Consider the following 12,026-nt stretch of genomic DNA (forward strand, 5'->3'; position numbering starts at 1 on the left):
ATGAAAAGATAGAGGTTTGCTTACATTCAATATATTTTAACACTGTATTTGAATCTGAGTTGGAGGAGGAAGAATAATACTTGTTTTAATTCAAAGGATAAAAGTAATGAGAAAAATCAAGAAAATCCCAATTGATTTAATGTGGTTTATTTGGATACTTTTAAAAATAGCTTCTAATAACTATTTTATATGAAGTTATTTAGGCTTGCATGGTTTCTCATGTATATGCTCTCATTTCATTTTCACTACTTTTCTGGTAAATAGGTGCTCCTATTATATCCATTTTATGGATACAGAAACTGAAATGGAAAAGTTTAGTTATATGTTCAGAGTTACATAACTTAATAAGTGCCCAAAGCAGAATTTGAACAAAATTTCCTACTTCCAAATCTACTATAGACTGAATGACTTAGCTACTTAAGGAAAAGAATGATTTGACATTATGATTCCAGTCCTCCAGTAGAATATCCAATCATGTGTGACAAGGATTTTCCATTTAGAGTACCAAAAGTAATATTAAAATTTAAAGATAGCATAAAATGCTTGATTTTTTATCAATCTCTTTCCTGCTATTCTGTCATCACTGCAAAAGTTCAACAGGAGACAAGACTAGATCATGTAAAAATATTTATATTTATTTTTATTTTTCCAAAGACTGATTCCCATTATCTCACCTAGGCTGGAAATGCTATTCGTGGACCAAGTCCCACTTTAATCAGCACAGAAAATTTAAATTGTTGCTATATCCTCATTGGCTTACAGTATATATGCCCAATTTTTTTTTGAGGGAGGGGCAGGGCATCAGATTGACCTTGTTCACTGCATTTCAGAAAGCTGAGCTAAAGAGATCTGCTAACAGCAGCTTTCCCAACAGCAGTGATTAGCAGTCATTATAGGTCCTCCTTCTGTTCTTTGTTTCTTTGTTGCCATGGACTAAAAAGTAATAAATGAACCAGGTTATATTTGTTATTCATCCTTAGCTGGGACCATCCTTCAGTTTCTATTGCCATATCCATGAAATTTTCTTCATCCAGTGTCCCTTCATCTTAGAATATCCTTGTGTTCTTGAGAACCACTCACCATTGAATAATGCTTCACAAGACTGTCCCTGCTTCTCCTATTGGTTAGCCTATGCTGGTGTGTCTATTTTGTGAAAGGACTGGCCTATCTTCATTTTCCAATTCCTAACTTCCTCTGGATTGTAAAATCGTGCCTTTGTGAAAGGTTCCTTCAACTCTTCACATTCTCTTACTTACACATTTTCAGCTCTCCTCTGTATATTGTCTTCCCTTTTAGAATGTTAGAATGCAATTTCTTTGAGTCCAGGGACAATTTCTTTTTATTTTTTTTCCACTTGTATTCTCTGTGCTTAGGACAGTGCTTGATACAACCCATAGTAAACACTTGATAAAATTTTCCTTTGTTCCTCTATCCCTTTGTTTCTTCCTTCCTCTTTTCTGTGAAAGGTATTTGAGAGATCATTTAGTCCAACCCTTACCTGAACATTAATCCCCCCACAATATTGCTAATACTTTGTCATTTATTTTTTGTTTAATGATCTCAAGTGAGAAAAGCACTATCTCCTGAAGCAGATCATTCCACTTCTGAGCAACTCTGACTGTTAGAAAAGTGTAAAGGGCTGAAACTCTGAATATGTGCACTGGAATCAGACAACTGAGCACTTAAGGCTAATTACCAATTGGACAATATTAGCATATGCTTGGGAAATGGTCCTTCCCACTATTCTGTGCTGGCTCGATCTTTTGGTGTACACAGATAATTGTAGGAGGGATTAGGGGGAGGAGCAAGACAAGCCAGAGTCACTTTGGCAGTAGACAAGGAGAAGAGAGGTCAGGGAGAGCTTGTGTCCATTCCCTTCACTTCTACCCCTAAAGACTAAGAATAAAGACCAAAACTTTCGCTTATCCTAACTCCAGCTGATTCTAAGGTATCCAGGGTGCTAACTCGGCCTTCACAGAAAAGTCTTACATCAAGCTTTAAACTACCTCTTTTCAACTTCCATCTGCTGGTCACAGTTTTTCACCACAAAATCAAAGAAACAGCAAAAGTCTTTCTCTTCAGGATGACTTTTCAAATATTTAAGACTGTTAAAATGACTCTCTTCATCCCTTAATTTTTTCTTATCTGGGCAATCATTCCCATGTCTCTTTATGTGATACTTATTTGGTATGTTCTCCAGAATCTCTCTCATCCTGGGTGTGTTCCACCTAAAATCATTCATTAAAATGAATGAATGAAAATGAAAAAAAAAATTCTCTTCCTCTTTCTGATCCCTTTCTCATTCTTTGAGAAGGCAAACGATATGATAATTGATAATACATGTGAAAGCATGCAAAACATGTTTTCATATTATCTATATTATAACATGTCCCCTCCCCCCACACACAGTAAGAAAAATAAAGTTAAAAAAAGTTTCAATTTGCATTCAGAGTTCATTGATTCTATCTTTGATGGTAGATAATTTTTTTTCATCCTGGGGCTTTTGAAATTATCTTTGATTATTAACTTGATCAGAGTAGCCAAGTCTTTCAGAGCTGATCATTGTTACACTACTGCTATTATAGTGTACAATGCTTTGCTCATTTCATTTTGCATCAGTTCATATAAGACTTTCAAGGTTTTTCTGAATCCATCCCATATGTCATTCTTTATAGTGCAATAGTATTATATTATATATTATATGGAACTATATTATATATAATATATATAATATGTAAATATAATTATATATAATATAGAAATGAATCAAATCTATACCACAACTTTTTTAGCATTCTGCGTTTGATGGGATATATTCAGCTCTCTATTGCCACTGCAAAAAGAGCTGCTATAAATATTCTTATACAAATAGGTCCTTCTTTTTCCTTTTCCTTTTGGGTTACACATCTAGTAATGAAATAGTTGGGTCAAAGAGTATATGCAATTTTATAACTCTTCATAGACTATATTCTCCAGAATACATGGACCACTTTACATTTCCACTAATAGTACATTAATGTCACTTTTTTTCATATTTTTTCTAGCATTTGTCATTTTCCTTTTCTATCATGTTAGTCAATTTAACAGATGTGAGATGTATCTCAGAGTCATTTTGATTTCCATATCTCTAATCAAGGGTGATACAGAATATATTTTCATGTGACTATTGATAGTTTTGAGTTTTTTTCTTTTTGAAAACTGCATGTCCATATCCTTTTGATCATTTAATGACTTTTATTTTTATAGATTTGTTTCATTTCCCTGTATATTTGAAAAATGAGACCTTCAACAGATTTGCTGTAAAATTTTTCCCCCTCTTTCTTTCTAATTTTGCCTGTATTAATTTTGTTTGTGAAAAATCTCTTTAATTTTATATAATCAAAATGATCTATTTCATTTCTCATGATCTTCTTTGTTTCTTATTAAATCATAGTCTCTTCCCATAACATATCTAATAAGTATACCTTTTCCATATTTCTCTTATTTATACTCTCTCTCTTTCTCTTTCTCTTATAAATATACATATGTGTGTGTGTTGTGTGCTTAATCTATTCCACAAAATCACAAATAATCTTTTTTGATTTTATTCTGTAATGAAAAACAAATTCATATTGAAATCAGATAACCTAAAATATCAAAAAAAGTAATAAAAAGCAAACAAACACAAAAGATGCTGGTCTAGCAGTACCAGACCTAAAATTACATTATAAAACAGCAGTCATCAAAACCATTTGGTACTGACTAAGAAATAGAATGGCAGGTCAGTGGAACAGGTTATGAAAACAAGACACAATAGTCAATGACTATTATAATCTAGTATTTGATAAGCCCACAGACTCCAGCTTCTGAGATAAAAAAATTACTATTTGACAAAAATTTCTGGGAAAGTTGAAAAAATAGTATAACAGAAACTAAACATAGACCAACATCTCACATCCTGCACCAATATAAGATCAAAGTGGGTTCATGATTTGGGCAAAAGGTAATACTATAAGCAAATTAGGAGAGCAAATGATAGTTTACCTGCCCTTTGGAGAAGGGAGGAACTTTTGATTAAAGAAAAACCAGAGAATATTATGAAATGTAAAATAGTAATTTTTATTACATTAAATTAAAAGATTTTTGCCCAAACAAAAACATATCCAAGATTTGCAGGAAAGCAGAAACCTGAGAAACTATTTTTAAAGCCCATGTTATGGCCTGATAAAGGCCTTATTTCTAAAATATATAGAGAATTGAGTCATATTTATAAAAATACAAGTCATCACCCAATTGATAAATTCAAAGCATATTAATAGACAATTTTCCAATGAAGAAATTAAAGCCATTTCTTGTCATATGTTTAAAAAATGTTCTAAATTACTATTGATTAGATAAATGCAAATAAAAATAACTCTGAGATACCATCTTTCACCTATCAGATTGACTAAGATGACAGGTAAGATAATGATAAATGTTTTTGGGAATGTGGGGAAACTGGGACACTAATGTATCGGTGAAGTTGTGAACTGATCCAGCCATTCTGGAGGGCAATTTGGAACTATGCCCAAAGAGCTATATAATTGTGCATACCCTTTGTTCCAGCAGTGTCACTATTGGGTCTGTATCTCAAAGAATTCATAAAAGAGGGGAAAGAACGTGAATGTGCAAAAATGTTTTTAGCAGCCCTTTTTGTAGTATCAAGGAATTGAAAATTGAGTGAATGCCCATCAGTTGGGGAATGACTAAATAAATTATGGTATATAAATGTAATGGAATATTATTGTTTAATAAGAAATGCTGAGCAGGCTGATCTCAGAAAATCCTAAAAAGACTTGTATGAATATGCTGATTGATGTGAACACAACCCGGGGAACATTGTACATAGTAACAGCAAAATTATGTGATGTTCTATATGATAGACAGCTCTTCTCAAAAAAGTGGTGATCTAAGACATTTCCAATAGACTTGGGACAGCAAATGCCACTCACATCCAGAGAGAGAACTATGGAGACCAAGTGTGAATTGAAACATACTAGTTTCATCTTTTCTTTGTTTGTTTGCTTGTGTTTATTCCCTTTATGGTTTTCCCCCTTTGTTATGATTTTTATTTTACAACATGACTAATATGGAAATATGTTTAAAATGATTACACATGGATAACCTATGTCAGATTGTTTGCTGTCTTGGATGGGGGAAATATAAGGAAGAAAGGGAAAAAGTTGAAACTCAAAATCTTACAAAAATGAATGTTGAAAAGTATCTTTACACATAATTGAAAAAATAAAATACTGTTGAAGTTTCTGGGGAAGGAACAAAAAAGAAAAGAAAAAGAGGGCAAAAAGAACAGATGACCTGAATTATATTTCTGGTTCTATTACTAACCAGTTTTGTGCCTTTGTGTAAGTTATGTATATTCTGTTTCATCATCTTTAATAAGGATATCAACATCTGAAGGGGATTTCACAGTAACTAATATTCTAATTCATTATATCATCATGGAATGGAAATGACCAGGAATTTTTGAAGGCTATATCAGTAGGTCCTTGTTCTACTGGTTAAAAACAAACAAACTAAAACAGACAAAAAAATCCCAAAACAAATCAAATAACTTTGTGTACAGGCCTTATAATAATTTACATTTTTCTGCTAAAAAAGTAATCCAAATGTGGCAAGATTTATCATTAATGGTGCCTTAAGCAGTAAATAACTTTCCAGTTATACAACTTTATTTTCCCCCTGTGACAATAAGCATATGCATATTTGACACATTACAAGATTATTTCTGCAGCAATTAGAAACATCCATGATCACATACACAATGATTTTCTTTGTGCAATAATCAGAATATGCTTTTAAGTGTAATGTTTTCTTATACTTCCTTAACCTGTCATTAAATTGTTTCCAAACTACAACAATGGCTTAGCATTCAAAGAGAAATCAATTCCCAATGTAGTGGCAGAGTTTATGACAATGTGTTTTGGAAGAGGAAGTTCTTCACTAGAAGTTCCCTAGACCCACAGAAACTTGAAAAACTGGATTCCATCCTCAATCATTCCCCTAAAGGAATATAAACTCAAACTTTTTAGAGTATTTTGCCATTCATTTTCTCATCTAGATGATCGATCTCAAAAGTCTATTTTAAAAATCTTAAATTTCTCTTCTGTTACAATAAAAAATCATCTTTTTATTCATATAATAGTTTTACTTCTAAACGTATCAAATTCATCTGATTCACAGATTTGTTTTAACTGAACATTTATTTAAATGTTGACCAAAATATTGAAAAGGAGACTTCCATTTTAAATAAATGAAATATCACTTTTTCTTATAAAAAAATCTATCTCTTGTTTCTGATATGCCATATTTAATCAGTAAAAAAATAAGTCATGTGTGAGTTCTGGGTTTTTCTGTTTTGACTAACAAATATGGTTACAATTTTAGGAAAGAGTACATTTTGCTGGTTTTTAACTTTGCTATTTTTAAACTTCGTAGGTAAAGGAATACTAACAATCATTACATCCCTTAGAAGATTCATGAATAAAGGAAAATAAATGGTCCTTTGGATACTAGTTGTGTGTTTTACCATGCCTCTATTTTTGTGGAGAAACATTTTTGGCAATTCACTCTTTTTTATTCCTGGACCTTTTATTCTTTTCTTTAGCTTTTTTCTTTCAATAAAATCATCAAATTTCTTATTTTCTGGCACAATCACTTCTGTTTTGGAAGGTGCTTTTTTTAGAAGTAACATCTCTAGTCAATATAGTCACTTCATTGTGGTGGAGTTCCTTTGGAAGAGTTCTGGAATAAGAGCTTTGGAAACCTCCATTGGAAAGAATCCATTTTTCTTTAGCAAAAGAACAAAACCTGCAAGGTCTGCAATTTTCTGGTAGATTAACAGTGGCCAAGAGAACACATTAAAAATACCTATGTGTAAGAAAGAAGGAAGGAGTTTAGCTTAGGTGAAACACCTTAACTCAAAAAAAAGTTTTAATTAAAAAATGAATTTAGAGCAAAAAAAATACCCACAAAATTTTTTCTAAATTATCTATCTTGTTGATTTTCATCTGATCTCCTTTGCAGGGTACCATACAACTGTTATCTTACATCTATTTGTGTAGATGTTTTGATATTGTCTTGATTCATATAAAGGGCCCAATACTTGATTGCACTTTTAGAGAATAACGTTTTTCAAAAAAAGAAAGAAAGAAATGAACTTATATTTTGTAGTCTTCAGCTTGATAATGTTAATATGTGTAGTCAGGATTGGGAAACAGGGCTGAGCCCTTATTAAGTATCTATTACGTGCCAGACACTGTGCCTAAATGATTTCTAATATTATCTCATTTGATTCTCAGAACTTTGACAATTCTTTTTCTTCTTTTTTCTTCTTCCTCTTCCTCTTCCTCCTCCTGCTCCTCTTTGTTCTCCTCTTCCTTCAGTTCCTTCTTCTTTTCCTTCTCTTCCTCAAGGAGCTTTGATTCTAATGGATGAGACAGCATACAACTAATTATATCTATATAGCTAAACATAACTATCTCTATATAAAGATATATATATATATATATAATTATATATAATAAAACATATAGATATAAAAGTACCTATATGTATATATGGGTATATAACATGATTCCAACCTATCTTTCAAATCTTATGATATATAGTTGCATTTCTTTATAGTCCAAACAATCTTTCCTTCTTGCTATTAAACAAACATGGTGTTTTATTTTCTGTCTTTCATCTTTATACTGGCTTTTCTCCAAGATGTAATGTCATCCCACCTCATTTCTGCTTCTTAAAATTCTTTTTTTTTTCTTTTAAAAGCCTAATCAAAAGATCTTTTCTATATGAAACCTTTCTTTATCCTTAAAACTGCTAGTGATCTTCCATCCCTTTCCCCTATATTTACTTTTAATTTGTTCTGTATAAATCTTACATGTCCTTGTGTATATATATATATATATATATATATATATATGTATTGTTGTCTCCAGAGAATTTAAGCTCTTTAAGGGCAAGGATAATTCTACTTTGACCTTTGGATCCTCAATGCTTAGACCAGTGCCTGGCATATACGAGATAATTAATAAGTACTTTTTTATTTGTTTGATTCTTCTTTAGAGCCAGGACTTCTTTTTAGTATCATTGAATGAGCTTTTATCCATTGTTCTGCCATAGCCTTCCATAGTTGGCTTTGGGTCAATTGGTCCATAGCAGACTGGCATGCATTTGAGAGCAGCCATTGTTACTTCCTGTTTATGTGTTGACTTTAAATAAAAATGAATATTCAGTTGGAGCATAAACTTGGCTCAGAACACTTCCTTGCACTGCGTGCAGAATTTCCTTCAGCTTGTACAAGCCAAGGAAGCTGGGATGGTAGTAACTTACAACTGCTTTTCATTTCTCAACAATGAGGTAGGTGATCAGTTCTATTTTTTGTTATTCCCTTAAAATTAGTTGATTTGAAGCATGTCTTACTTTGTCATACAGGTTATATTTAATCTCCAGAAAGAAAGAATTTAGAGGAAATCTTACAGCTAATTTGTTCATATTCTGCCAAAGACATTCTTGGTGTCATAGCATAATTAAAAAATAGATTCATTAAATTTTTTGAAGCTGAAATAATTTAAAAAATAATAGTCTTATGATTTTCTAAAAAGTCAATTTATATCCGTCTTGGTCACAGCTATTTTACCAAAGAAAATTAACTATAAAAAACATTAGAAAGGAATAACAATTATTTCAACTGTAGAGAGCAGTAAAATTTAACTATTAATTAAAGAAGAAGAAATAATTAAGGTTAGAACATATAGATTTTACAATATAAAAATAAGATGACTGCATAAGAGCCAAAATAATCAAATAATATAAACATAAAATATTGGAAATTTTTTGTTGCAAATATAACATGTAATAGGAATACCTAATGTTTATGAAGAATTAATGTAGACATTCAATGATACTAATCAATTACTATTAGATAAATTTAAAAGGATATAGACAACTTAGGGAAAAAAGATGCACAAATTTATACAATCATTGGGGGAATAATTCCATCTTACTAATAATCAAAAGAAATATAATTTAAAATATCTTTGAGTTATTCCTTCACTTATTTCACTTTAGTAAAAATAAGAAAAAGGATAAAATAGTGTAATAGGGTCAGAAGGATATAGGCTTTTTCCTACATTATTGGGAGAATTGAATATTGGTAGGGTCTTAGAAAATCTGGTAAATGTACTTCCAATCACACAAGTAAACCCTTTTGCCCAATAATATTATTATTGAGACTATATCCTAAAAATCATAAAAGCAAAAAGAAACATCTGCTTAAATAACAGCATTTTTTATCATTGCAACAAACTCAAAACAACATAAATACATAAAGTTTAGTGGATGGCTGAATAAACTATAATATATTAATGGCTTGCATAATTACTATAAAAGTGATGTTACAGCAATCAATTTTAGGAAAGAAAAAATTCAAAGGCTGCTATGAAGTTATGCAAAGCAAGAGAATAATAATAAGAGTAAGAAATATACTCACTATATTATATTGAAGGGAAATAAATTTGGAAATGGAAAGCTTCATATACAGAGAATGTAAGGGCACAGAGAGTGAGAAACTATTAAAATATAATAAGCATTTAAGAAGAAATTAACTTTCATGGTTGTACATACATATATGTGTGTGTATACACATATGTATATATTTCAATTTGTTGTTTTAAAGTTAAGATCTTTTTTAAGAACTATAATTTCATTGGCATAAGGAATATCACATATTGAAATTCTCTTTACCAATGTAGATAAGTAATCTATGATTTAAATTAAGAAATTGCATGGGTACTGTAAATTGAAGTACATTTTCACACAGCTAATATTTATCAGGGATTGTGTTTGTAGTTTAAAGTTCAAGTCTTAATTCCAATGTGTGCTGTCTATCTCTTTCAAGTAGACAATAAATTGTTTAAAACAAAATGTGATAATTAACTTACAATGCTCTTCAGGTTGTTTTTTTTTTTCCTTTTAGTTTTATTGTGATTTCAACAATCGCAAACACTTTAAGGCTTGAGAAAACTGATACAAACAAGGCATTGGAACCACTTCATACCCATTTCCAAGAGCTGATATGCTAAGTTTTCAGTGTGAATATTTATATTTCTGAAATTAGCAAAGGTGAAAAACTTGTCTAAACTTCAGGAAAATAATAGAAAAAATGTTAATAATGTGAATTAAACTTAGAATTGTTTAGGGTTACACACACACACACACACACACACACACAAATTTCAGAATCATTAGTAATCTTTCGGCCACATGGTATGATTCTGAATACATGCTGTACAATAAGAATTGGATATTGTGGAAAGGATGTTGGCTCTGACATAGAAAGACAGATTAACATATTATTTCTCACACTTCCTTTGTGGCTTTCGGCAAATCTTCCATTATACCTTGACCTCATTTTCTCCATCTGTAAAATTAAAGAGTTTTTAAGGAGTTTTTCCCATTTTTTTTTCTTCATGAATTCTTTTGGCAGTCTGATTGAGCATACAAATCATCTCAGAATAATGTTTTAAGTTCATAAAATAAAATATATAAGATGACAAAACCCCAAATTATATTGAATTATTTATAACTTTTTTTAAAGTTCATAGGTGTCAGGCTAATAATCTTTGTCCCAGATGGTCTTGAGGGTCTTGTCCAGTTCTAGATCCTATGACCTTTAAATCACTATTATTCAGAGAGGAAGTTCATCTCCTTTCTAGAAGAGAAGATAGAAAGGGTTAAGGTTTGCCTTTCTGTTCTCCAGATTATTAGAGAGAAATAGACATGCTTGCAACCTACTGCAACAACAATAATCCATAATAACAACCAGAAAAAAATAAAAACAGAAGAGCTTCAACAGAAAAAAATAATAAAAAAAAGGATCTGAAAATCTAGAGGGGAATCTTGTCTTTTTTTCACCTGGTTGGAATGGAGGAAAACAATGTGAATGACAGAGAAGAGGAAAGAAAACTATTGTACTCTTGTAATTAAGCAGCACATAGTAGGTTTTTTGCTAAGAGGAGATAGTTGATCCTGCTGAAGAGGAACCAAATAGCTGCTTATCTTCCAAAGAAGCATATGGATCTATGTGTGCTTTTAAGTAAAAGGTAATTCAGTAAGGGTCAGAGATAAATAGTGGTGGTTGATAACTCTCTGTTGAAGGCTTCTTGGGATAGCAATTTGTCAATCTAATTGAGTAATTCACTATCTCTCTGATGTGTCCAAGAATTTTTTAAGTCTTGTCAAACTGGAAGATTACTTTTGCTCTGATGATTCATGTAGTCAGAAATGATACTTTTATGAAGAACCTAAAAGGCAAAGTTAAAATCATGAAATTGGGCATTGGGAAGAATTAGCCTTTTTCTGCTTGGTTTCACAGGATAGAATAAGAGTAAAAGGTGAATATGGAAAAGAAGTAAATTTAGGCTTAATGTTATTTAAGGATGAAAACAATAATATAAAGAAAGAACCCTCTCCCTGTAGTTCTTCAGGTAAAAGTTGGTTAACCATTTATTGACTATATTATAGAAGGGATTCTTTCTCTGCTAATAATAGATAGCCTTTAGTCTTGTTCAATTCTGGGGTTTTGTAATTCTGTAATACACTCATGGGGATGTTGTGAGGATCAAATGATGCACAACACTCACTATGAAATGATTTTATTGAGGAGACAGTATTATTGGAAAAAAATGTAACTTCACATCCTCATAATTAGACTTCATTGTATATTAAACACACCGAGATGTTGTTTTTATTGTTGTTTTGACAAGATTTATGTTATATTTATGTAGGGAAATTCTAGTAAGTCAATTTCTTCTACAAAAGATATAAGGATTGTTTCTGTAATTGACAGGGATCTTTCTTTTCCTTCTTTCCTCACTTTCCAATGAGTTACACTGGAAAGATTTATAGTATTTCATTGAACATAATGCCAACTTTTGGTTTTATATAAAAGCTCTAAATTAAAAAAAGTTCTTTCTATGCCTATAAAT

Source organism: Sarcophilus harrisii, chromosome 4, assembly GCF_902635505.1.
Source record: "Sarcophilus harrisii chromosome 4, mSarHar1.11, whole genome shotgun sequence".
NCBI classification, from domain to species: domain Eukaryota; kingdom Metazoa; phylum Chordata; class Mammalia; order Dasyuromorphia; family Dasyuridae; genus Sarcophilus; species Sarcophilus harrisii.